Raw genomic sequence first — 25,680 nt, 5'->3', positions numbered from 1 at the left:
GGAATTCATAAATGTTTAATGAAAAACTGCATTTTTTGCATGCTAATAGAACATGGCAGCACAGCGGTTAAGGTATCTTAATAAGAATAGGGCACAGGAATTTTAGCTGCTCTGAACTTACACAGTAGGGCATTGGTGTCAACCCAGAGATTGTTCATTCAGGCCGTGGGCCAAAGACAGTCAGATCTGATACTGTTCACATCATTCCCATGTGCTCTGTGGGCTACTGAAACTGGCATGTCTTTACCCATTTTGAGCCAGGTGGTCTGTTAGGCTAAGCTGGATCTTTAACCTGGCAGGCCAATGAAATGCAGCACCACTGATTACCCAGTAGTACAAGGAAATATGTGACTAACTACAACTGCAACTAGAGGAGAATTTTTCTTGAATTTAATGTAACTTTAGTCTTGGAATTTGATTAGAACAAGGTTAACGTTCCCTCATTACAAGTATTGCAATTTCACCTCTACAGCACTTTGTTAATATTTATTTATTGATTTATGTATTATCAAACACTGAAAACCATGCTGTATATTCTACTTATGAAATTTCTGATATGGTCACTTCCTAGGAAAAAAACAAATAAACAATAATCTAAAGGCAATAGGACACAAAAATGGTTATAGACAGATCTAAAATGGCATAGAAAAGTAGTAATGCCACTAGTTCAGGTTGGGATGCATATCACCTCTTACCATTTATTCTACTATTTTAAGTTATTTTATAATTCTGTCCTCACTTCCCATAGGCAGTATGCTGGCTGCTAAGGCACTTAGAACACATTGAGGAGGACACTGGATTCCTTATAATGCTGCCAAGACTTGACTGTTTAGCACTGAGATATGGCAAGAACCTAGATTTAAGGGTGTGAGTGCTGGTCTGGGTAGGCAGGCTCACTTTCTGAGGTTGAGATTCCACTTCAGGCGCATTTAGCACCTTGGTCCAAAAGTTATCATAAACAATATATCAGACTTTGGTCCTTATTGGAAACTGTTTCTATTTTTTTAAATGAAACAACATTTTCAGAATTGCACTACTCATAAATTTTCTGTGGAATTTGTACAAAGCACTCTTCTTCTCCTTTAACAACATGTCAACATACCATTGCCCTACAGTGAAAAAAAATGCTAGTTACTTGCCATAAATTGCATGAGACCACATTATACCATAACTTCTTAAGCAGTAATTGTTACTATGATATGCCCAGTATTAAGCAATACAAAACTTACAAAGACTGTTACTGTTTAAACAATAAAAGAGACCCGAATAACTTACTAGCTATCAAATATCATAAGCTGGTTTAGCCATCAATATCCACTGACAGGATTATCAGTAAGATGTCAATGAGGGACAGTGATAGAGCGAACACGTTAAAAACTGCCAGCCAAGAAATGAGCGAGGTGAGTGGCAGAGATAGATAGTAAATGATTATACTAGGGAGGAAAAGAGGATAGAGAGATAGAGAGAGGGAGAAAAGGACAGAACCCCATGCTAGCTATAAAGATTTTTTGGTCACAGCAAGAAATTGACAGTTAGATCCATACAATATAATGTAACTTGTGTTCCCAGTTCTCTTTCCACTGAAACAAAATAGTAGCTTTGCCATTGTCTTCACAAAATAGTAGCTTTGCCATTGTCTTCAAGAACAGTAGAATTGAATTAGTGTTCCTCGGCGTGGCTCATACAAACAGGATCTCTCTTAAGTTCTTATATAGCACCAATAGTCATAGACTCTGAGGGCTGAATTTAATTATATAGACACCTGGCTACCATTCATTTCAATGAGAAGTAGGGGTCTGAATGGTTTACAAAAATCTGCCCCATGTGCCTCCCAGTCTAATAGATTTCTACCTCCATACCTCACAGAGATGCCATACATGCAATCAGCCCCATTTTACAGATAGGAAATTGATGCACAGAAAAATTAATGGGCAGATTTCTAAAGGTAGTCAGGCATCTGATGAAGAGAGATGGTTTTGAAAAAAAACAAACCATGTGGTACTGAATGCTGATTGATATTTTAATTCTTTGAATCAATAGCCATTAGAGGCCTAGGTGCTCCTGAAAAATCCCAGAAACCAGCAATGTAAAAACATTAAGAGACAGTCTGTAGCATCATATAAGTTACATGGGTAAATTAGAGTCTCAGTGATCCACTAGAAGTTACAAAGAGACACAAGGTGAGCAACCAATATAATAAAGAGCCTGGAAGGCAAGTCATATGAGGGAAGGTTGAGATAATTAAGGCATGCAATAGAATCTTCAAATACTTGAAGGGCTGCCATAAATAAGATTGAGAACACCTTTTCTCTCTCACTGCAGAGAACAGGACACATGGTAATGTTATGAAGTTGCAAAGCAGGTTTAAATTGAATATCATGAAAAATATCTTTATGGTCAGAACAGTGAGGCAATGGAATAGACAAGGGGTTTTCAATCTTTTTTCATCAGTGTTCCCCTGGTGGCCAGTCAAGAGGTGGGGGATCCCCCAGCAGCCAGTCGATGAGCGGTGGGGGGGGGAGGGGGGTGTCCTGGCAGACCGACAGACAGACTTGGGCTCAGGGGAGTGGGGAACAGCACAAAATGCTGGATGGCAGTGGCAGCCCTGCCCCACACACCATCACATACCCCCTGGGGCCTTCCCAAGTACCCCCAGGGGTACATGTACCCCTGGTTGACAACCCTTGGTATAGACTACCTAGTGAAATGTGGAATCTGCTTCATCTGGACATTTCCAAGAAGAGGTTGGAGTAGATAAGCATTTGTCAGGGATGCTGTAAGTGCTGTGAAGAGGAATATTTGGAAGCCGAGGAGACCCAGACACACACATATTTCTTGGAGATTACAAGAACAGCTCTGCAGCTCAGAGCAAGTAGAAATTGGAGACAGCCATGTTCAGCAGAAGAAGAATGAAATAGAGTTCCACAAATAATTTGGTTAGGAAAAAAAGATTAAGGAGCTTGGATAAGTTCATGGAAAGGATAGAATGATAGAGGAACTGCAGCTCTTGAGTTAGGGTGTATGAAGTTGTGTTTGTGGCTCCCAGGTAGCAGTATAGAATGGAGGGAGTTTTGCTTTTCCCATGCTTCCTGGCATTTGTTGGTTGCCACATGGGGACAGGAAATAAAGTTTTCCCATCCAGTTGCTATAGGTATTGGGGTGGGAAGGCTGGCCCTCCTTAGCAGCATTGTGGGGTGGCTGCTGTTAAGGCTGAGGATATTAACTGGGATATACTGATGGTCAGGGATCATGGTTTTCCCTGATAAAAATCTTTGAGAAAAAATTACAAATTCTCTGATAAAACCCCCAAAATCCATGATTAAAATGAAAGGCCCCTCACTTTCCCACACAGCCCCCCGACCCTGCTGCTGCACTTCACTTCCCTTCCCCAGCCCACAGACCTGCTTGTGCCTCAATCTCCCCTCACCCTACTTACCTTTAGGAGCTACTCTTCAGGCTGCCTGGTGGCCATGTGCATATATGTGCATATGGCACCCCCTGTCTGACTGCCCTCCTCCTGCTACCAGCCTGCAGAGAGCTCTTTGCAAAACTGCAAAATCTATGGATTTCTGTGGTAAAATGAGAAATCTACCTTTTTCTCTGCAAGGGGAAAATCTGTAGTTTCCTCTGTTTTCCATGGGAAACAGAAAACCCAGATCCCTGCTGATGGTCCTGCTAAGACTGAAACCCATTTGCTCCTCATTAGAAGGTCTTGATTCTCGGTTCAAGTTTAGGGTGGTCACCACATTTATAGCCAGGAAGGGACTTTATTACATGTTCAGTTCAAACTGTGTTTTTTTTTTAACTTCCTCAGCAGCGGGGCATGGTTCTCTGCCATCTATGGGCCTCTTCCATCTCTTAAGTCAATTTTAATGAACAGCAGCTGCAGGATCTTAATAATGCCCTCATATCCCTTTAACTGTGGCAATTTAAGCTGTTCTTGGTTTTCTGGGACATTGTGCCTGGTAGCTCTACAAGGGAATTCCTTGTGCAGTTTTAAACATAGGTTGGACAAAACACTTGAATATGAAGGTTTAGAGAGGGATTATTGTGACTTGAGCAGGGTATTGAATTCAATGACCTCTTGAGTCATTAAGTCTAACAATTCACCCTGTCCTGTGTAGGATTTTAATATATCAGCTGAGGATTTGGACCCTAAGGCCAAGTCCAGATGAGTGTGGCCATGTGATTTGGGGTGCTGCAGACACCTCTGTGGCACCACATACTGCACATTTAGGTGTTCTCCGCACTGCAAGGTAGTGGCTAGGGGTTTTGTTTTGACCCTGGGGTCAAAAAAACCTACACAGAAAAAAGTGGGGTGGCCCACATGGGGACAGTGTGCCACCCAAAACTGGAGCCTGGCCATACAGAACCATACTCCAACTGCTGGTCAGGCTCTGAGTGGCAGAATTGCCACTGCTGCAGTCCCAGGAGGCCCCCAGGACCCTAGGTAAGGCTTCTGAGGTCAGCTCAGTGCTGGGCCCAGCCTCCCCTGCCCAGAGTAACCTGCTGCAAGCCAGAGGGTGAGTGGCACGTGCGTTCTTTGGGGACAAAGAGCAGCAGCACAAGGTGTGCCACTGCTAGTTGTCCCCAGGGAACCAAATGTCCACATTCATGTGGACACAGCCTATCAGTTCACATACAAATAATCAAAAATACAAAAACAAGTTATTTAGCAGACATTTAAGGGAAGTCAAGAAAAGTATGTTATAGGAGGAAATATTTGAAAGGCATGTCATTAGCTGGATATTGAAAAATTAGCTTTTTTACCAATAAATTGCCTCTGTTACAGTACAAATACTGTAGAATGGATGTATTAAATACAAAGGGCCCTCATCTCCTCTAAGTTGTAACAGATTTACATTGGTATCATTTTGCTGATTTGGTGGACTTACGTCAGGTTTACAATGGACTGAATGAGAAAAGTTAGCGTCTTAAAATTAATAATTAGATCACCTGATGCTTTAGTCCTAAAACTGGTTTCTTAATAACGTGTAAAGAAAACAAACAAACAAACAAAAAACCAAAACCAAAAACATACATTGCGAGCTTTATTGTGAAGAAGACAATTAAAGAATGACAACCAAGCCCAGTTGTCAAATCAAAAAGGCCTGATATATCCTGAAATGACATCCACAAAAAAATCCAACTGAACAACAGAAAATGATCTTGTGTATTTTGAAAGCAAAGTGAACACAATGTGATAGTATGTAAAATAAATTTATCATTCATTTTGCTTTGAGTAAGAGACTTCATTGAGAGTGGCAGAAGCTGAAACACCTTAGAGATTGCTGTTTGTTCCAACTCAATTGCCATTGTCACTCTGCAATCTGTGACCTGCCTATGCTACCTTACTAAAGGTCTCTCATAATTATGAAAGCTATTGGGTTCTGAACTTTGTGAATAGCACTCTAAAGGGCATTACTCTGTTTGTCCAGCTGGCAAATGAAGTTTGGCCCTTACAGGGATCCAGGGTGTCCTATGCTGTAGGTGACAGTGATTAGATGTACTGTAAGGAAGAGATGACATTTCAAAGGCTTGAATATGCAAATGACAGTTTTACCCTTACAGTCAGTCTCACAAAATGCTGCAAAGTGCTTTATTATATCTGCCTATTATAGCCCATCCAAAACAAAAAATACCCAAACCTCCACTCTGTTATAGCATCCTGTTTAATTAGTAAGAAGGAGCAAGTAGGAGTTACAGTTGGAATGACCTGTGGCAAATCTGTGGGTTGAATGTTATCTTGACAGATTACCTGTTTAAAGACAAAGAAAATGTAGAGAATGACTTGCTTTCATGTGCTGAATTGCCCAAACACAACTTCTTACAGAGCTGGTACATTTATATAGGCTGGCTGTCCCTCACACATGCAAGTCTCACACATTGGGCATGACATATGTTTGGCAGCTCCAGTACTTCTCCCCAGAGACATGCTGGGATTTTAGGCATCCAGTGGGCTGCACAAATTCCTCTACAGAATCAATTTCTTGTCTTTTACAACTAACAACTCTACTGATTATGGAGAGTTTCATCCCAAATCTCCATTTCCCCTTTTGGAGGAAGCGGGTTGCAAAATATTTAAGGCAGTAGCAACAATAGGAAAGTTTTTTTTAAAAGTGAATATTTTTATTGAAAAATACACCTTTGTTTTCAACCAATTCCTACCCAGTTGAATAGATGGCAAAATTAAGATAAAAGAATATGCAGCAGAAGGGCTAGGCAATCACAGGGAGAGAATACTGCTTCCCAATCTGTATTCTGCCACACACATTCCTTCAAACACCTCCCTACTCAGATATCCCAGGGAGTCACAAGGCAAGTCACCAGATAACTGAGCAAAAGGCATCCTACTATCCTGTGCTATCTGGTACCTAACTGAGCCTCCTGAGTCAGTAGCACCACATCACTTCACATTGTGTGTCAGGTGTCAGCCAGTGAAACTCAACCCCCCAGTTTTGGATTCTTTATAATACTGAGCTAGCCAGAAACATTTATTTTCTTGCTACAATGCCAAGAATGTGTCAAAGCAAAGCAGCAGTACTGGTCATGTACACTGCCCACACTAGAGATAATTGCCAATCTACCATTTTCAGATATTTCAACTGGGAATGTTTTCATTTTTTTAATTAATATGTTCAAATACATTTTCTATCATTCTATTACTTATTTGCCCTGTTTAAAGCATTTAATAAACTTTCTTATCTTAGGCTTTTATCCTGAGACTTTTCATTGCAGGAGGGCCACACAATTCAAACTGGGAGCATCTATATGAGACACTTTACTTCACAGGAGACTAATTTGCTGTGCAGTAAATCATCACCGTCTACATATGCATGGCAATTAGGGCGCAGTAGACTAATTAATTTTGCTTCTGGATAGTTCCATCAGATACAAGTGGTAGCTGGCAGCACAGTAAATTACTGCACCTAAACACACATGTAGATGAGGACATTGGAATTAGTTTACTCTCACTCAAATTGTGCCACAGTATATTCAGTTGCATTCATTGCACATGTAGACATGCCCACTGATAGCAAAAGTGAAGTCCCTAGTGGATTTCATGGTGTCACTATTGACTAAATTGTTGGAGGAATGTAATTGTTTTGACATGTAATTTAGCATTTAGTAAAGGTGCTGCTGGATTGAAATATTCAGGACTGAATGCCAGTCCTTGGGATTGTTACCTATCTTTTAATTTGTCTGTATATCACCAGGCCAGCACTGGAAGTGTTGAAAAGATCCACATTTTCCAATGTACAAATCAGTACTGGACATCTCAGTTTTCAAGGACCCACCTTGAGACACTTAGTAGGTATTCCTGATAGGGTCTGTGCATTTATAACTGAAGTCAGTAAGATCTGCAAGTGCTCAGCTTCCCTAATAAATATTGGATTTTTGTACCAGGTGCAGCAGCTAAACTTAAGAGACATTTTTGACATAGTATGTCCAGAGTGGACAATTGTTAGGAAACCTTCCTCCTGGTACCCTGATAAAGTGTCTCAGGCAGTAAATTGGAGGCATTGCCATTAGAGATGAGGGAGGCTAGGTTTTTCTGTGGGATCAGTGAACCTAGGGGTGAAAATTGCAGTATGTTCATTACCATTATAGGACATTCAATATGATAAGAACAGTTAAAAATGTAAATGCCTTTTATCACTTTACATAACATGGTCCTCAATGATAATGGTGAAAAAAGTTGAACAGTACATAGCAAGGAGAGCAAGAGAAAGAGCAAGCATAGGCATTCATGTGTGCATATTTCTTGGAAGGACCTACACAACATAGTAATCTTTACATTGCCTTTGAGATTTCATTTTTAAGTAAAGTTCACTATATGGTAATGAGCTATTGATTTTTGTCTTCTGAAAAAGTTTATATCCAACAGAAGAGGCTCCTTGCCTGGGTCATTATTTCTGTAATTGAAGTGTTTTTTTTATTTTTAAAGAACTTAGTACAACGTATTTAACATTTAATATTTAACATGGAGCAACATTTCAAATGACATCCAAATGAATGATCTTTATTGTAGAACTTCTTTCTAAACAATGTTCATGGTGTTTCCTGTTGGTGCCAGTATATACAACCATCTTCGACTGCCAACTCTGGAACAAGCCACATGTAACTGCCCATGTGAAAAGAATTGTTCCCTTAAATAGTCACTATCACCCCAAAAAGGATCAACTGAAAAATAACTCACCTGTAATTTTCTTCATGTGGTATTCAGTGATTTAGAAAGGTTTAGAGTAGATAGGACCAGCCATTCTTGAGTTACAAGTGAACATACATACACACGGACAGACAGACACTTCATTTTATATATATAGATATGCGCATGAGAAAGGGTTATTGCCATAGTGATTAAAAAAATATAAAAATCCTTTTGCATACAAAAAAACTGGTGGAAACTGTTAGCATTATGGAGTATCAGATACTGTATGTCATTTCGTAGAGTTACTAACTCAACATCATTAGAAGATTTAGTGAGGGTTGGACAATTAATTCCAAGTCTATGCTATAATTAAGAAACATCTAATAATTATAGATTCATGGTATAAACTCCACAGTAAAAGTCATGAAAGACTGAGTCCAAATTTCTACTGTATGTGAGTAAAAGTGAACTTAACCCAGCATAAAACTGGTGATCAGGTACTTGTTAAAATGTATTTATAATGAGGAAAGCAGCTATAAAAAATAGCACTGGTGTATTTGCAATATGTTTTCATTGGAAAGCATCTCATGCATATGCAGGATGTTACAACACTTTAAAAGACATTCATTTATTTTTATCTTTTATGACTCTTAACTCCTTTAGAGATTTTTGTTGTACATATTATGAAAATAGGCCTGGGATGGTACACAATTCAAAGCATACAAGTGCATAGATGGCTTTCCAAAACAGAACAATCAAAGACAGTGTGTCTTTTGAACCACTTGAAACCTCTTATAAGAAAAGATTATTGTAAGTTCTGAATGTGTTTAAAAAAGTCATGTAGAAGGACAAAAGCTTCTTTTTAAAAACAGAATATTTAGTCTTTTTTTAAAAATGGTATGCATTCAAATTGTTACAAATGCTATGATTCAGCTTTAACTGCAAGACATGTCTTGTTCTAGCTGTATTATATAAACAGAGGAGAATGACTTTTTGATTCACTCATCAAGACTGTTAGAGTAATGATTACAGAAATGCATTTCAGAACTGGCTTCTGTTGATTTGATAACTCTTTTCCCCCTCCAAAAAAATGTATTCTACATAACACACATTTTCTTTGTAGAATTTGACTGATGAGAAAATACTTGTGTTTTATTTCTGAAAACATACACTTCAGATTCCACAGGTTAAACTGAGGTCTGAAAGGAAAATGTTTGTCTAATTCACTGTTAATGGTGTTTCTCATATTACATTGTTATGTCTATGAATAGAAAAATGCATTGGAGTGCTGGATGGCCATTTCTGAGATTGTTCTGGTTAGTACTTAACGGTACTACACTACTCATAAAAGGTACTATACTTACTGGTATTACAATATATTACATAAGATGCTTGACTGCGGAGTTGACTAATCAGCCTCACGTTAAAGCATCAGTATATATACATGCACCCCTATTAGGCTGGAGTAAATTACTTAACTCTGCTGTAGGATAGTAGGCTCCAACACAAGTACTATTCTATGGTGGAGTTATTTACTCTGCTGCAATACATGTGTAGATGGTGACCAGGGCTGTCTGGGTCATGCAGATGCTACACTGCAGGGGCTTTCTGCTGGCAAGCCTCATAATGTAGTACCCTTTTGCCCCAGCCATCCCCTCCACAACACATTGAGCTGGGGGGCAGCAGGCTGGCAGGCTGACCCCCTGGATTCCCTGCCAGCCATGGCTGCACCATCCTGGCTCAATGTGCTGTGGTCCCAGGTGCACATGTAAATGCCGTGCCCAGGAGCGATAAACTCCAGTGCAAACTGCACCATAATTTATTGTATCACATTAATATCACATGTAGATGACATGTCCAATGGGCATCATTACCTGATATTTGGGCATAAAAACAGCAATAAAAAATACTTTTGGTTAAACAACAACAGTAATCATCAGTGCAAATATTAGAAACCATTATTTTTTTAAATTGCGTTTAGTCTAGTGAAACATGCTGTATTGACTGACGGTAAAAGCAAAGCCCTTTCTTTAGCCCTAGACCATGTACCAGTAATACAAATGTTATCATATGGTGAAAAGTTGCCACACTCACATTGTTTTAGCAGCCTACTGAAATTTGAGCCAGGAGAAATCACTTATAGACTTGGGAAAGTAGAGCATATTCTGTGCCAATTAATAACTTTCAGCTAAGACAGAAAAAAGGTATCAATTATAGAGCCATTCTGGAATTTTCTGATGAAACCTTTATTAATGCAAAAATATCAGTTAAATCAAACCAGAAATTGTTTCATGGTAATATATTGTTTTTGACAGAGTTCTAATGAACCACAGGCAGGGTTTCAAAAGTCCCTGCCAGCTTACCAGGTAGGCTGTTGCACCTGGCTTCAAGCAATGCCTCGTTTCTGTTTTCACTACTGGAAACCTGAAAACTATGAAAAATCCAAATATGGGTTGGGCCTTTGAAAACAATTTCAGATGCAGTAGCATGGACACCAAGAAGCCCAACTAGAGGTGGTCCTCCTGGGACTTTCAGCCTTCTCGTAAGGAACCCTAAAGCTCCTATGGGTGAGAACAAGCATTCATGGGACCTGGTTTAAGTTTAGGCTGTTGATTTTAAGCCACATAAACTAAACCTAAACCCAAAGTTGCATATGTAAGCATTTGCTGCTTGCTGGGCCTGGGATTGGTGTTGGCAGCCTGGGGGTGGAAGGGAAGGGTTGCTGGTCTCAGGGAGAGAGGAGCTAAAAATAGCCCAAGTCAGGGTCAAGGGAAGGGTTAGAAACAGCAACAGGTCCATGGTGAGTGGCTGGGTTTTTCTACTCCCAGGCAGTGCTGTGAATGCATGCAAGTGTTTGTTAGGCTGGGTTAACCTATTTTAGACCATGTTAAGCCAAGTCAAGCTCAAGTTAGTTCACCTTTGCCATGTGCCACTTTTAGGGTGACCTAAGCTCTGTGAACACATGCATCCCCTGCCATTTAGATCGATCTAACCATAGATGTGAGGGACATAGATGACACATGACATGCTTTCCAATCAAGACATTTATTATATTACATCATTGCTGGGCCACAATGACTCTGCAAAATAGATGCAGGAGACTTTTGATAGCCATATTAATATAAAGAATTATCTTTTAAAGAAGAGAAAAGTTCTGTCATCCTCAATTCTTAAAATGTAGAAAATTATAGTTTATTGCTAGTTGATGGCAATATGCCCTTTGGCAGATATAGCTGTCAAAATTAATGCCAGTGGGCTTCTAGCAATTTTTTTTCAGTTAAAATTATTATAAATACAACTCATAATCTCAGACAATATTTGCTTACTTGACATATACTGTTCATTCCCTCTAATATCCATGTAAAGATTCTTAAAAAATAAAACTGCCTATGACACAAAGGACAGATTTCAGATTGTTAGTAATATTTTTTCATGTGCTCGTACAGAATGCTGAATGCATTTTGAACAGAAAATAAGACAGGATCCTATATCTACTCTTACACAAACAGGCATTGTTTTAGTGTAGTTGCACTGGGGAGTAGATGGGCAGAAGGCTGTCTGATGACCAACTTGTCAGTTCAAGACGGGTTGTATAACATACACCAGAATCCATCACTATGGCATGATGTGTCCTCTTCCATATTCAGAGCCCATTTTTGACCATCCATCCTGAATCAGAGTCAGTAACATTTTGTTCTACAAAAGACTAATTGCAGAGAAAACTATACTCAGAGTGAAGAATGGTGTCAAATGTAAGGCTTTGTATTGTTCCTAATAAAGAGTACATTAGATCAATATTCCAAAGACTGAGCTGCACTCTGTTTTGGTTGTGGGCTCAGTTCACAAAATAGTTCAGAGAAGTGTGGATCTACCTCCTTCTCAGTGGCAATCTGATCAACTTTTACATTTTTACTTGTGTTATTTCTTGCCTCATCCATCTTGCACTATGGTTAATGGGAATCTTTGTATTGATTGACTTTGTTGCCAGTATACTACAAACACCCACACGAAGTGCTGATCTGTCGTTGAGAGAAGTGGGAAATACTGAAGCGAATGAGTGAGGCTGGTCATTGGCCTGCCCCATCAGGTGTAATGCTTTAAATCCTTTTGTAACTATTATTTCCTTCCATTATTTTCATTTTGTGGCCTTGCCACCCTACCTACTTCCTTCCCAGCACCACAAAAAAGGGGGATAGAGAAAGAAAAACAAACAAACAAACAAACAAAACAAATAGGTAAGCCCTTTTCCCCCTGTGGTTTGGCTCTCTAACTGCAAAAAGCTGCTCTTTCGGTTGCTGAGTAACTGCTAGAAGCTGCCTCTTGTCTTATGTCTTCCTACTCCCTGCTGTCCCTGCAGGCTGCTGTCTCTCTAAGTAGAATACAGCAGTAATTGGAAACCAGATCTAAAGTCCGGCTAAAGTAAAGTAAAGTAGTACAGAGAGCATGTGGGATTAGGAGGAGAGGGATGGCACTGGTTAGGATCCTGTGGAGCAGAGAAAAGACGGCCCACTGCTAAATTCCCTCTACAAGAACTGAAGAGAAGAACATCTGCTACTGTGCTCCTTAAGGCCCTGGTCTGAGAACAAGTTGCCTAAGAAGCATAGAATTATTCACTGGAGATTGCACTGAGATAACGGTATCAGGGCTGTGGGTTTGAAATTCAGAGGAGGAAACATGGAAAGTGGTCGTGTAGGGTAGGAGAACTAAGAGTTCAAATCCAGCTGGAATATTTCATGCTAGACTTGCCCCTGGATCATGATAAATTAAAATGTAAACAACTGAAAATATTGGAAGCTCATCCAGCACTCAGGTGTCTAAATAGACATGATATTAGCTATCATTTGGGAGCTGTAAAGGGCTTTCCTGAGTTTCACAAGAAGAAAGGATTTTAGAATGACTTGAAACCTCTTAAATATATAGCTAGAGAACAAAAAGCAACAGGTTATTTCCCCCCCCCCACACACACACTTCCCTCCTCAACACATGTTGATGGATGCCACTCAAAAGCCTATCACTGTTTGGACTGGATTCAGTCTGCATCTCATGTTTGCATTTGAATTTAGGTCTGTCACAACTGATAAAGAGTGATAAATGTGACATTACTGAGTCTAAAGATCATTAAATGTCAGCTCATGCACTGGCAGCAAAATGGCTGGCAGAAAGTCAATGATGCAAGAACTGTATGGAGTGCGAAGAGCGGAGATGGATCTAGGGCAGCAGGGAGTCATGCAAGCTGTGAGCAATCAATCAATCATTTTATACTGAGAAAGAATAAAATGAAACTTAAAGGCAGTGCTGTGTGTATAGGTAGAGAGAAAAACATCTTATTTGTAAGTGCTTTGATTCACGTCTGTATGCATCTAGTAACCATGAACAGAAGTAATAGGTCAGTAAAAGCGCATATTGTGCTCCAGCCAGTTTCTTTTGATAATTTTCCTAACATTTGATGTTTTATACGTAGTTCAAAAATCCTTTCTATTGCAACAATATGGGTACTTAAAGCTATTTCTAGTGAGCAGTATGCCTCTTAGATTTGATATTTATGCAGGCTGCTGAAGACAGAACTAAATCTGACTAGAAAAGCTATTTGAATTCTTTTGAGGCCTTTATGCCACTTTTGTATAACACAGTCATTTCTTACCTTGGTTCCTATTTTTCAATTTATGTAGCCTGATTCCTAGGGGTTGCTAAATACCTACTGTGGTTAAGGATGTATAAAAACAGCCTATTTAAAAAAATAAAATTTGTTCCAGACAAAAAATTCTGTGTAATATTATAACCTGTAAAGGATCATGTTACAGGCATTATGATTTGTTTCTGTATTAAACATAACTAGGAAAGTGGAGAAAGAGGAGGATGACAATCGTTCAACAAACTATAATAAAAAAGTAACCCAGAAGCTTCTTGCCTCACAGCATGTAGCTGTTAAAACAGGGGTGCCAAACACCCTGCAAAGTTGGTCTGGAACATGGGCTGGACCCAGCATCGGGGGAACTCCAGGCAGCAAAGGGGTCAGTCTGCGGTGAACAAGGGCTGAGCCAGAGCCAGAGAACAGGACGGGTGTGGTGGGGCACTGTATGTAGCATGCAACCTGTGCTGGGATAAGCATATGCAGGCCTCACTCAAGGGATCTCTCTGTATGTGGCAGGGGGAGGCATGAGTCACACACTAGGGCTGTGTGAAGCTTTGGTCGCTGATTTGATTTGGTGGAGATTCGGCCCAATTTGATGGCCAAATCTCTGAATCCGAAATGAATCAGGAGATCCTTTAATCTCTCTGGATCGAACTGGAACCCTCTGTATTGATTCAGAGACATTCAGAAAGATTCAATGATTCAGACATAGACACAGCTTTAAATGTTTCTTCTACATACCTCAACATACCAGGAGGCTTGTGAATGCTGAGATGCTGGGGCAGATGGAGTGTCCCACAGGAACGCAGAGGGGTCCCTAGTGTGCTCAGGAGCAGACCCGGAAGTGGACCATAAGCACTTCTGGTCCACTTGTGGGTCCGCCGGGGAGCATGCTGCGGGTCAACGCCCCACACCCCTAGGCTCAGCGACTGGTGCCTTCTGTGTCTGGGGGGGCACCCAGGGTCCCCCCACTGCCAATCACTGAGACAGGGGGATGCAGGGGGGCCCCCCAGTGTTCTCAATGGCAGACCTGAAGTGGATCAGAAGTACTTCCAGTCCACTTTCAGGTTAGCTGCCAAGCATGTGGGGGACCCCTCCATGCTCCTGTGGGATACTCCATCCCCCCACCATCGCAGTCTTCATGAGCCATGCCTGGTATCTTGAGGTATGTAGAAAAAACATCTAAAGCCGTGTCTATGACTGAATAACTGACTCTCCAAATCAGCATCGAAACTTCAGATTCGGATTTGGCCTAATCGAATCGGGACAGTGATCCGAATCAGCGAATTGAATCATTGCCCCCGGTGTGGGTCAAATCCAAATCCCAATTGAATACAGCCTGTTTTGCACACCTCTGTCACACACTACATGTGGTGTCTTATAAGACCAGCCCTCTGTGTTAGCTTTGGTGCATTGTCCCAATTCATCCCACAGTGATCCAGGGAGCAACTGGCATCCCTGTGTTAAAATTTAGGTATATTTTAATTAACTCATTGTATAATTCCTGCATGGAAATATAGACGTAGAAGACAACATTCTTCTATGACTTATTAAAATATAAATCTGAAATAACTCTTTTAGACTCAGTTGAGTACATCTACAAAATCACTACAAATTTTGACTCAGGCCCATAGTGATAAAAGATACTGGTTATAGTCCTATAGATATAGTGAATTTTTGGTCGAAAACAAAAGTTAGCATTTAAATTCTTATGTATACACAGGTAAAGTATTTCACTTCAAAAGTTTCAGTACTTACTCTTGGCATGTGGAATATATTTTCTGAAAATTTCCAGTTGAAATTTTTATACTGAAAAAAATTAAGACTTTTTTCACTCTACATCAAATGTTTTCCATCTTCCTTATAACACATGAGGAGAAAAAGATCTCCACACTTCAAACTACCCACATAGTTAAAACCTTATTCAATGTTATCCATGGATCATAATGGAAGGGGTGTTTTGCTAAGGATTATTTGTAATTTGTCTGACAATTTTCATTTCAACCAAGCTTATTCTACAAGTTTCTGATCCGAATTGGGCAGAACAGGAACTGTTCAAATATGTATGCCCCTTGGGTAGTGCTCTAACTAATCTGGGCTACTGACTCTTTGGCCAGGTCCAGATGAGTAGGGGCATGTAGTTTATGGCACCACAAACCTCTTTGTGGTGCCACACACCAGTGAATCTTAAAATACATGGGATTTCACAGTAGCAAAAAAAATACACTGGAAAAAAATGTGACACAAACCATAAAAAAAACATGTGCGCCAGCACAAACGGAGCAGCTGCTGGCCAGGTCTCCATGCCTGAGTTGTGCCCCTGCTGTATACCACCAGGACACCAGGTAATACTGCTGGGTCCAACACGGGTGCTAGCCTCAGCCTCCAGATGAGGCTAAAAGGCGGGAAGAAGCTGGGCAAGGGCAGTTTGCTCCACGTGGGATCATTTGTCCCGCAACAAAAAAATTGTGCCACTACTAGCACATACTCTTGCTCATCTAGACACAGCCCTATGGCCAAATATTCTAGTATGGACATGAATCTTTTTTCATAGAAAAAATTTCTAACTAAAAATTATAGTTTCTCAAAATTGTTTCTGTTTTTAGAGAGCTCAGGGGCTGGAGCTCTCTTTCCTTTCTCAGAGCCAATTCAACAAATTACATTTTAGTGATATTTTTTTTCTGTTAAGGCCCTTCCAGAGAATATTTGTGTCAAAACAAAACCAGTAGACGCTGATGTTTCCTTTAATATTTTCACTTGCAATTAAATAGAACAACATAGCCTTCCCCTAAATCTGATTACTTAATTTACAACATATAATTGAAAATAGAAGACTTAGCGAGACATAGGCATTCAGAATTCATCATTGCATCATCATAATGGCAATGTTTTCTCCATCCCTCAACAACTGTGCCTATCAGCTGTGGTTTGAATAGTGTCCGAATTCAATCTATTGAAGGAATTGCTTGATTGCAACACAGATGGCTGTTTTTATTCCATTTTCCTCTCCAAGCTAGGCAATATGTTATCATTGGTTAATTTCCTTGATTAGCAGAATTCATAGTTGTAAGAATTACTCTATAGAGTCTTATTTTATAATCAATTCATTGCCCCTTGTGAAAAGACAAAGATTAGGGGAAGATTATTTTAATATTACCTTGATGCATGTTAAACCACTAATTAAAGACTTCTGGACATGTAAAACTTATTAGCTAGTGAACTACACTAGATAAACATGTCTTCTTTTCTCCATTGAAGTAGAATTGAAAGTCACTTCTGATTTTTTTACACACATGTCTCTTCACAAGTCAACTGTTGTTGCAGTGTGTAATTTTGGTGATTCTATAGATGAAGTATTTCTACAGAGCTTCTCTATTAAACAAAGAAATGTCAGGGAACATTGTGCTACCAGAGATTCCACCTCTTGGACTTAGCAGAAAAATCAGTCATTTTCTTCTAAATACCCATCAAAGTTTTCAAAGAATATAGTATTTTCATTCCTGCATTTTGTCGTACTGCTATGTACTCCCAAACAGATGCCACTCTTGAGTTCACTGCAGCTTAACAATGAAGTGGTCCCTGCAGTAAAATCTGAAATGTTAGGGAATACTTCAGAATGAAAACTGCTGTGGAAATATACATTCCAAGTATAATACACTGAAGTTGGTTCATATTCTCAACACTGCTAGCCATACAAATTAACCAAAGACATATATCAGATAAATGTAACTCTTACATTTCCCTCTCCTACCCTCAGATGGGAAAATTAATAACTAAAAGGTTTGTCATTTTTTCTTTTCTACTCTTTTATAGTTTGTCTGAAAAAAAAGTGACTGCATAGAATCTTTGTGATGTGTAAAGACAAATTAAAACTAATTACATGCACATATCTATATTTTAAGGGATCATTTAAGTTGCAGAATCGTTTGAAAAAATGTTAAAAAGTAACAAACGGAAAGTTATCTTTGCAACCTGACTCTGTCCTCTTGAATATCTTTTCTGTGACTGCAATGAAGTGGGGAGTCTACTGAAAAATAATTGCAGACATATAATTAAAGATTATATCATAATTACAGCTGTGTGAGTAACCATGGCATCTGACAATTTAAGTACTTGACACATTTTTTTAAACCCATAATTTAAAAAAAGATCAAACCAAGTTATGTTATGTACAATTTGAACAACCTACTCGTCATGACTCAGCATGATTCAACCCCCAAAATCCCCAGCATGGGCAGGGCAGCGAGAACATTAGCTGGCTCTCTCCCACTCCTTTATATTGATTGTGCCGTGAAAATAAATGGGGGAGGGAGAGGGGGAAGAGAGGAGGCTGCTCGTACCATGGCTTGGTGATCTGTGTTAGCTTAATGCTTGCTGTCTTTCTCTCTCAAGGACTGAAAGCAATTCCTAGACATATGAATGCATACCTTGTAAAGGGATTCCTTAACATAAAGGATAGGCTTCCTGGGCTGTAGATTCATAGATTCATAGATTGGAAGGGGCTGGAAGGGACCTCAAAGTTCATCGGGTCCAGCCCTTCTGCTATAGGCAGGAAGACAACTGGGGTCAAGTGGCCCCAGTGAGGTGACTGTCCAGTCCCTTCTTGCAAACCATCAGGGTAGGTGACTGCACTACCTCTGGAGGGAGTTTATTCCACAGTCTGGACACCCTGACTGTGAAGGACTTTTTCCAGGTATTAAGTCTGAAGTGGCCTTCCAAGAGTTTGTATCCATTGGTCCTGGTCTTCCCAAGGGGTGCTTTAGTGAGCAGTTGTTCACCACGCTCCTGATGCACTCCTCTGATATAGCAGTAAGCTGCTATCAAGTCCCCTCTCAACTGTCTCTTCTTTAGGTTAAAGAGACCCAGGCCCCTCAGTCTTTCCTTGTATGCCTTCCCTTGCAATTCCCTTATCATACGGGTGTCTCTTTTCTGGACTCTCTCAGGTTTTTCCACCACCTTATTGAAGTGTGGTGCTCATAACTGGATGCAGTACTCCAACTGTGGTCTCACCAGTGCTGAGTACAGCAGGAGTATCACTTCCTTAGTTTTACATGAGATACATCAGTTGATGTATGCCAGCATGTTATTTTCCCTCCTGGTCACTGCATTGCACTGACAGCTCATGTTCATGTGATGGTCGACCATTACCCCTAGGTCCCTTCTGGCCGTGGTGCAAGTCAGGCTGTCACCTCTGAGCCTTATGTATGTTGAGGGTTATTTGCCCCTAGATGGAGCACCTTACACTTGGAAGTGTTAAACTTCATCTGGTTCTGGTCTGCCCAACTCTCCAGCCTGTCCAGGTTTGCCTGTATCTGCAACCTATCTTCTGGCATGACCACACTGCCCCATAACTTGGTGTTGTCCATGAACTTGGGCAGCGAGCTTTTCACTCCCCCATCCAAATCATTAATAAAGATGTTGAAAAGCACTGATCCAAGCACGAACCCCTGGGGCACACCACTGGCCACTTTGCACCAGGATGACACAGATCCATTCATGAATATATGCCATGTTTGGTTAGATTGGGGAGAAAAGACTCATCTGCTTTATCTATCACCATCACCACTCTTAACTGTTCCAGCATTACCATTTTGCTGTGATGATGACAGAAACTCTACTATAGAACGTTCACAAGCATTTGTTTTGTCATGTTGCCAACATCCCCTTTGCTACCAAGTGTCATAAAAGAAAGAAAGGAAATGCTGATTTTCAAATTTTATAACAAAGACAAACCTGAATGGAATTTCAGGGGACACAAAAGTGTCTTTCATTAGTTCAAGGACTTTGTCCCTTGCTGAATTTCAAATGTCTGATGCAGACCATTTCAAAACATTTGCAAGGGTTTTATTATAGGGCAAAATATCCTTGCCAGCTTCCCCCCTACCAATCAAAATACTTTTGAGTTCAAGAAAACCACAGGGTAGTAGAATCCCAAGCATACTTTCAGTGAGCTCAGCCATTGTTGGTGAAAACTATGCAACGTACTACAAAAAAAAAAGAGAATACTCAGAAGACTCTTGTTATAAGCTTTTCAAGGAAGCTTCAGAAACAAGTCAAGTATTTTTCAAGGAACTGAAGTTATGACCAAAACTCCAAATTCCACAAGCTTGTAATAAACTCACAGTGACTTTACTGGAACCTAGTCTCGCATTTAAGTCATAGATGTGAAAACATGAACTAGTACATATGGTATAGCCCATCTGAACATGTTTGTGTGGTTAATCTGTCCATTGGTATTTTGGGAGGTGAACAAAAGGAAGAAAAAGAAAACTGTGTGCTGGCTAATTAATTTTAAAGAATGCTACTATCAAGCACTAAGACGATTGAGCTCCTTACCCATAAAAAGGTATTTTCTAAAAGTTTCTGTCATTCTTTTCTAAGTATAGGTCATCTTCACATGCCAACATGTTTATTTTATCAAAATAATTCTTTTTTATATTTTTTTCTCACAGACACTGAATCTCTTTTCATGCTAACAAATCTTAAACTTAGCTGGAAGCAGGAACAGCTGCTCCCACCTTCTTGCTTCTTAAGGATTATCTAATTTCATTAAGTTTGTTGCATGTGTTTTGATCAGACTTAGAAAAGGGAACAAAAGGAATCGTCTCTCTCTCCCAGAGGATATCTTGGTGTTGTAGAATCACTGACACTAAACAAATCTTCTGGGGAAAATCTCAGTTTATTGTCTTTCTTGTCACTTAACAGATTTCAAAAGGGTTCCTCTTGCATTTTCAACACTCCTGTTTCCTTTGTCCTACAATAATGAAACCCAGTTATATATAGTAGAAAATACCTGTTTTAAAATCTTCCATAGCACCGGGAAAAAAAATAACAAGCAAAAACTGCAGTAGGCAGTGTGTGGACTTTTTTAGGCCTAGTTTGATGGGTACATTATTAGTCAGTAAGCTAGAAAGTAAATTTACAATACAGTAACTATTCAACAATAATTCCTTTCCTGGACACACTGTGAGCACTGAAAACATCTCTGTGTGAGATAGCTTACTCTACTTAATGCACACTCAGAGCTTGGTTGCATTGCCTCCATGTGCACCTGGGAACACAGCAGTGAAGTTAGGCTTCATCTAGAGTATTGTGTAGAATTTTGGGCCCCATATTTTAAAAAGAATGTGGAGAAGTTAGAGAGGATGCAGAGGGACAAAAATGATAAAGTGTTGGAAGGTAAGTCATACAAGGAGAGCCTGAAGGAAATAAGCATGCTTAGCTTACAGAAAAGGCACTTAAGAGGGGATATGATAGCATTCCTTTAATATCTGAAGGGCTTCCATAAAGAGGGAAAACATTTTTCCTCTCTTACTACAGAAAGGCTCACTAACTTAGTGAGAAGGGCTTTAAACTAAGTTTGCCAGGAGATGGAGACCAAAGCCCTGAGGTAAGTAGCATAGTGGGAGACTTGGAGGAAGAGCAAGCAGGAGGGGGTAAAAGCTCTCATACCTCCTGAGAAATCAGGGCAATTGAGTAATTACTTCAGGTACCTGTACACAAATGCACAGAGCCTGGGAAACAAGCATTGGAAGTCCTTGCACAGTCATGTAACTCTGATGTGATCAGAATAACAGAGACTTGGTGAGATAGCTCACATGACTGGAGCATTGTCATAGATGGGTACAAACTGTTTAGGATGGACACACAAGGGAGAAGAGGAAGACTTGCACTGTATGTAAAAGAGCCATATGTAGCTCAGAGCTCCAGCATGAAACTGAGATAACTGTTGAAAGTCTCTGGGTTAAGGTTAGAGGAGAGAATAACAAGGGTGATGTCACGGTGGGTGTCTGCTATAGACCACCAAACCAGGAGAAAGTAGTGAATGAGGCTTTCTTCAAACAGCTAGTGGGAGCTTCCCAATCACAAGCCCTGTTCTCATGGGGAACTTCAAGCACCCTGACATCTGCTGGGAAGGCAATATAGCTGTGTGCAGGCAATCCAGGAAGTTTTTGAAGAGTGTTGGAGACAACTTCTTGGTGCAAGTGTTGGAGTGGTCAACTCGAGGCCATGCTCTTCTTGACCTGCTGGTCACAAACAGGGAAAAATGGTGAGGAATGTAGTAGTGGATGACAACTTGGGCAGCAGTGACCACAAGATGATTGATTTCAGGATACTGAGGAAAGGAAGGACGGAGAACAGCAGGGTAAGGACCCTGGACTTAAGAAAAGCAGACTTCAACCCACTCAGGAAACTCATGGGCAGGATCCCCTGGGAAGCCAGTCTGAGGTAGAGAGGAGTCGAAGAGAGCTGGCTGTACTTGAAAGAAGCATTACTGAGCATTCAAGAACAAACCATCCCAATGCACAGGAAGACTACCAAGTATGGCAGAAGATCATCTTGGCTTAGCAGGGGACCCTTTATTAAACTAAGTCACAAAAAGTAAGCTTATAAGAAATGGAAACTTCAACAAATAAATAGGGAGGAGTATAAGAGCGCTGCTCAGGCATGCAGGGACGAAGTCAGGAAAGCCAAAGCACAATTGGAGTTGCAGCTAGCAAGGAATGTGAAGGGTGCAGTGCAGAACAGAGGGGAATAATCACTTCTCTTGACCTCCTGGCAGCACTCCTACCGATGCAACCAGTGTGCCATTAATCATCTTTGCAACAAGGACATGCTGTTGTCTCATATTCAGCTTATTGCCCACTGTAACCCCCAGGTCATTTTCTGCAGAGCTGCTTCCCAGCCGGTGAGCCTCCAGCCTGTACTGGTACACTGTACTGTTACACTGTTTGTTCCAACCTAAGTGCAGCACTTTGCACTTGTCCTTGTTGAACCTCATGAGATTTCTTTTGGCCCGATATGTCAATTTCTCTAGGTCACTCTGAAACTTAGCCCTACCATCCAGCATATCTATTGCTCCCCACAGCTTGTTGTCATCTGCAAACTTGCTGAGGGCGCACTCTATGCCATCTTCCAGGTCACTGATAAAGACTGAACAAAACCAGCCCCAGGACTGACCCATGGGGCAGTTCACTTGATACTGGCTGCCAACTAGACATCAAGCCATTGATTACTACTCTCTGAGCCTGATGCTCCAGACAGTTTTTATCTACTTTACCTTCCATTCATCCTGCCTGTACTTCCTTAGCTTGCCTGCAAGAATGTTGTGGGAGACTGTATTAAAAGCCTTGCTAAAGTCAAGGTATACCACATCCACTGGTTTCCCCATATCATTGTAAAAAGCAATCAGGTTGGTTAAGCATGACTTGCCCTTGGTTAATCCAGGCTGACTGTTCCTAATCGCCTTATTCTTCTCCAAGTACTTAGAAATGGATTCTTTGAGGATCTGTTCCATGATTTTTCCAGAGACACAGTGGAGTTGTAACTGGTCTGTAGTGCCTTGGATCCTCATTTTTCCATTACTTAAATATGGACTCTATGTTTGCCCTTTTCCAATCATCCAGGACCTCTCCTGATCTCCATTAATTTTCAAAGATGATGGTCAGTGGCTCTGCAGTCTCATCAACAAACTCCCTCAGCACCTTCTGGTTTAGCCCGTCCAGACCCATGGACTTGTATATGTCCAGCTTTTCTAAATAGCCCCTAACCTGTTCTTTCACAACTATTGGCTGCTCTCCTCCTCCTCAAACTGTGCTGCCTAGTAAAGTAGCCTGGGAGATGACCTTACCTTTGAAGACTGAGGCAAAGAAGACTTGAGCACTTCGGCCTTTTCTGCATCTTCTGTCACAAGATTGCCTCCCTTATTCTGTAAGGGACCCACACTTTCCCTGATTCTCCTCTTGCTACTGGCATACTTGTGGAAACCCTTCATGTCCCTTGCTAGCTACAACTTCAATTGTGCTTTGGCCTTTCTACTTCCTCTTGGAACAGACTACATGGATTTTTGCCTTCCTGTGTAGCAGGGGGCATAGCCCTTTTCCTGGATCTGTCAAATATATTTTAACAACACTTATAACAGCAGAGCATAGTAGTCTTTCTACCTTACTTGTGGCAGGTTACTTGTGACAATGTATTGTGGTTTTATCAAGACTGACTGTGTACTTTTACTAATAGGTTAGACAATGTATTTGCATAGGATGATTTAGATAGAAATGATCCTGCCTCTGGTGGAGATTTGGACTAGATTACCTCTGAAAGTGCCCTTCAGCTCTACTTTTCTATTATTTTAGGGATGCTCTGCCTAATTTCTGTACTCTGTATTCAGTGAATCCCAGGAATGAGGTTTAAAGTGGCATCAAGTATAATTAGGGGGAGGGGGTGAAGAGGGAACCAGTCTTGGGTGCTAACTATGAGGAGATGCCAGAATCGTCTTCCTTCTAGGGTCTTTGCTATAGCAGGGGCAGTCCTGCGCTGCCTGGCCATAGGAGCCAGGCAGTGTAGCCTGACATCCAGCAGTTTATCTGAGGGTCTGGTTTGAGTATATTGCCCCATGAGGAGTTTTTGGCTGTGTACACTCATTCAAATAACCTGAGAGAATTCTCTCAAGTTTGCTGTCTGGCTCAAGAAATTTACCCAGAGCTGTTTGTACAGACATTCAAATGCTGAGTCTCTGAAGAGTGAAGAGCTTGCAGTGCTGACATTGTGCAGCCAGGGAGTTGGCTCCATGCATGCATCTCAGTGTGCTCTGCAGGCTTCTTTAGTTTGCCTGGTGACACATTGCAGCAGCACATAGGCAGTCCTGGTTGGCTGACTCAGACTGCCCATTGTTAGCCTTTGTTTCCCTGCAGCACAATGTGAGGATTGCAAAGGGGGAGTGTTTTGGAGAAGCAGAGTCTAGCACAGCAGCAGCCGAAGTCTGGCCCACAGGCTGGATGGGGGCCATGGCAGACTCCATTAACCAGCAGTCCCTGCCTGTGTTGCTATAGCTGGTTTCCATGGAAACCAGCAGTGGTGGAGCCATGACAGTGCAGGGCCAAAGTTTCCATGGAGACTAGCTTCAGCAGCACTGGCATGGCACATGGCTTGGTGGGGAGCTGCTCCAGGACCAGGATCTTGTGGTGGTGACAGTGATCTGGAGCCGAGCCAAACTGCAGTCTGGTGCCTTCACACCCAGGGCAGGGGTGTGCAGGCAGCAGACCATGGCTCTGTTCTGGCTCCAGATCATGCTGCCACCACTACAAGATCCCAGTCCCATCCCCAGAGCAGCTCCCTCAGCTGCAAACCCTGCCAGTGCTGCTGGGGCTGGTCTTCATGGAAACCTTGGTCCCACTCTGTCATGTCCCTGCTGTGGCTGGGGTCTTTATGGAAACCAGCCACAGAAATGTGAGCAGGGGCTGCTGGAAAATGGAGTCTGGCCACCAGACAGATTTTGCTCACCCCGGTCTATGAAGTGACACACTGGGGGGAAGGGGAGAAGCTGGAAGATTATGGTCTCTCCTGAGAGAAGTCATGGCATGTACAGACATTTGCTGTCCCAGAAGAAACTTTCTTGGGAGTTATTTAACCCTAGTTGTTCCAAGGTTATTTTTCTCCTGGAGTGGCCACTTTTATGTTGGGAGGAAAAGCCTGCACATCTGTACACTTGTGGCCTCTCCTGGGACAGCAATGACTTTCCCAGGAGAAACAGAACATCTGTATGAGGCCTTTGTCATAGCTGGTACAGCCCTCCATACAATAATAAATCTGGGGTGGGTTGGAGAGTGAATGGGGCACCAGAAGTGGTTCCCAGGAAGCCTATGCCACAGGGCTTCTATTGACCAAGCTAACTTGGCTACAGCAGCAGTAGTGATAGCATCAGTGGCAGCATTTTCAGCTGCTTTTATCATGTAGAGACCAGTCAGGAAAGCCTCTCCCTCAACCTCCCCCATCCCAGGTGCTGAATCTGGTTCTCACTCCTCTAAGACTTTGTGTCTTGGGCATACTCACTTAATACACTCTGAGATGGCTATACTACCTCATGTGGGGAATTTGGCTAGCAGGAATGAGTGGGTGG

The sequence above is a fragment of the Crocodylus porosus genome, unplaced genomic scaffold (assembly GCF_001723895.1).
Source record: "Crocodylus porosus isolate Cpor-Errol unplaced genomic scaffold, CroPor_comp1, whole genome shotgun sequence".
Taxonomy (NCBI): Eukaryota; Metazoa; Chordata; order Crocodylia; family Crocodylidae; genus Crocodylus; species Crocodylus porosus.
This window is presented reverse-complemented; position numbering follows the sequence as displayed.